The sequence below is a fragment of the Alligator sinensis genome, unplaced genomic scaffold, assembly GCF_000455745.1.
Source record: "Alligator sinensis unplaced genomic scaffold, ASM45574v1 scaffold1153_1, whole genome shotgun sequence".
NCBI lineage: Eukaryota > Metazoa > Chordata > Crocodylia > Alligatoridae > Alligator > Alligator sinensis.
Window position 1 is genome coordinate 839,957 of NW_005842549.1, and position 2,655 is coordinate 842,611.

The 2,655-nt window shown below is 40.2% G+C and overlaps 1 protein-coding gene across 1 annotated transcript in view; it reads left to right on the forward strand.

Moving 5' to 3' along the window:
- The window catches only part of LOC102374174 (rho GTPase-activating protein 32-like), a gene marked incomplete at its 3' end in the record, with an annotated part of 358,420 nt that overhangs the window by 121,335 nt on the left and 234,430 nt on the right, over positions 1–2,655 (forward strand). Inside the window, exon 2 of the mRNA XM_025213809.1 lies at positions 136–203. The remainder of the gene's footprint in view (positions 1–135; positions 204–2,655) is intronic.

The window sequence follows — 2,655 nt, forward strand, 5'->3', positions numbered from 1 at the left end:
CCCCCAAAACAACAGACAAAACCAGCCAACCAATCAAAAAATACTGAAATTGAGAATATTTCTCCTGTTTTTATAAGACTCTTCCAAAAAGGCTTGGTTTTCAGTTTTCCAATGTTTTATTCTTATACTAAACAGACCCAGTCCCAAGAAAAACTGGACTTCTCCAGCATCAAATACAGGCTTTTCTTTCAAGATCAACATAAGTGAGTAACTCTGGCAAACAAACAACTTGGCTTCTTTAATTTTCATGGCGGCAGTAACTTGCATTTCATTCAGCTTAATAGCATGTGCCTGGAATGTTCTCACCGCAATGTCTTTTTGTTCATGTCTTATTTTTTTAACTATAGTATCATTTTTTCTTTGTATTCAGAGCCACACATTCTTGTCTAACTATTAAATCAGTAAATGCTTCTCTAATTTCTCTGAGAAATAACAAGCTGCTGCTTCAGTTGGTTGAAACTTGGGGCTAAAACACTTTCTAAAATTGGCAAAATAGGACTGGTAAGATTAATTGCTAAGGATAATTCAAATTTCCATTTTCATGAGATCATTGGGTGAAAAATGAGAAGTATTGATTTGAAAACAGCAAACTCCTTCCAGAACATTTTAAGTGAAAGTTTACCCCTTCGGTACATTTTTAAGCTCTAGATAAGGAGAAGAGTGAATGTCTAAAGAGTTTTATGTGCTCTGGCTAACCAGCCACAAGTAGCATTTCTATTTAAAAAGGGGGAAAAAAACCTATTAGGAGGGTTGATCATATGTAGGATATCATGTATGTGGGAGGCCCCTGATAAGAGCAACAACGGTTTGGAAAACCTGTCTTACAATGAGACACTTAAAAACCTCAGTCTGTTTAGTTCAGGCTTGTCCAACATATGGCCCGTGGGCTGCCACGCGGCCCTCCAAGCTGTTTTCTGAGGCCCGAGGTGCTGCGGCGGGAAATGGAAGTAAACACTATACTTTCATTTCGAGGGGGGGGGGGGGGGGGGGGGGGCGTAAATGCTATACCGCTTCCTGTGCAGTCTTTGAATATGGCTCGCCGGCCCACTGGTTGATAAAAAGTTCATGACCCAGCCCCACGTTCAAAAAGGTTGGACACCCCTGATTTAGTTGATCCAGGAGAAGGTTAAGAAGATATTTAATCACTGTCCTGCCTGCTAAGTACTTGCATGAGAGAGATTTTGTATTAAGAGAGCACTTTAAATTGGTAGATAAAGATATAAAGAGAATCGCATGCTAAAAACTGGAAGTGGACAAATTCCAGCTAGAAATGAGGTGCATGTTTAACGGTGAAAGTCAGTAAGTGTTGGAAAAACTTAGCCAGAAATAAGATGGATTCTCCAAAACCACAGCATTACTTCAAGATAGACATCTCGTTAGCAGCAGCTCCTGGATCAGAAGTTATGGACCTGATGTGGAAATCATTAGCTTATGCTGTGCAGAAAGTCAGACAAGATCATCAGTTTTCAGAGATACTTTGGCACCCCAAGATAAACGTATAGGTGCAGAGAGGTGCTGCCTCTTGAGAAGATCGTATATTGAAAGCTGCTTCCTCAACTCTTGAGGGCTGCCAGGGAGAAGGAAATGATATAGAGTAACCGTTCCACTCTGTTGGCACTCTTACCTGCTATCATTGCCAAATATGCCTCATATGGTTTCCCTCCATGGAAGAAGGGATGAATCATGCATAAGTGAATATCCTTGAATACAACCTTTCTTGTTAGCCTGTCAGTATTTCATATCAGTCAACTTACTTTGATCTTTTGGCTCTCATTCCAGGTTTTCTCTTGTTCAGCTCCATGACCCTGTGATTTATCGCATGTTGCATGTAGAAGTAGCATTGTTTCCATTCATTGCTTAACTTAGCTTATCATAAAAGTAGTAGTATTGTAAGCTTTCCTAATTGTCCCGCAAATTTTAGCAATGGGAATACTCATGAAGAGCAAATTTAACCTATTTAAGATGAACACTGTGTCCTCTGATGACAGGGGGAAAAAAAGAGACTCAAAATCCCCAGCTATGTAATTAAAAACCCACTCTTTTTTTTCCCCTTCCTGTTATTACTTGTCAGCTTGGGTTACATATATAGCTCAGAAGTATGAAGACATACCTGCCCTCCAGTAAGAAACACATTTCCATCATGATTGGGATTAACGTGATTATATTACTGAGAGCGGAACAGCAGTAAAACCTGGCAAGGAGGTAATCAAGCTTTCTGCTTAGTGCATGGAACTGGAAGCTGAATTTGTTCAAAATGGATTCATCATATAACCTTAGACATGCTACTTCTCTCTCTCTTTTTTAGCTATATGTTAAATGGGGAGAAAGACATTATAATAGTTGTGCAGCCACCCCGGGTTTCACAGCTTGTCGTAATAGTGGAGATTAGGCATCAAGTTCTTCTCCAATAATTTGAGGAGAATTCCTACCATGTGAGGGGAAGGAAAATCTCTTCAGATGCTGTGATGTATTTTAGTTCTCATTCCTTCTAGTAAGAAGCAGTGGTCCTTGGGGGTACACCGATAAAGCTTGTTTTTGATCGATACTAATGGCCGATTATTTACCAGTTATATTGGCTGATACCGATCCAATTGCCAAAATGCAGCCTGGCAGCTTGGAGAGCAACATCCAGCTGGTAAGTGTGTTGGGGTGGGG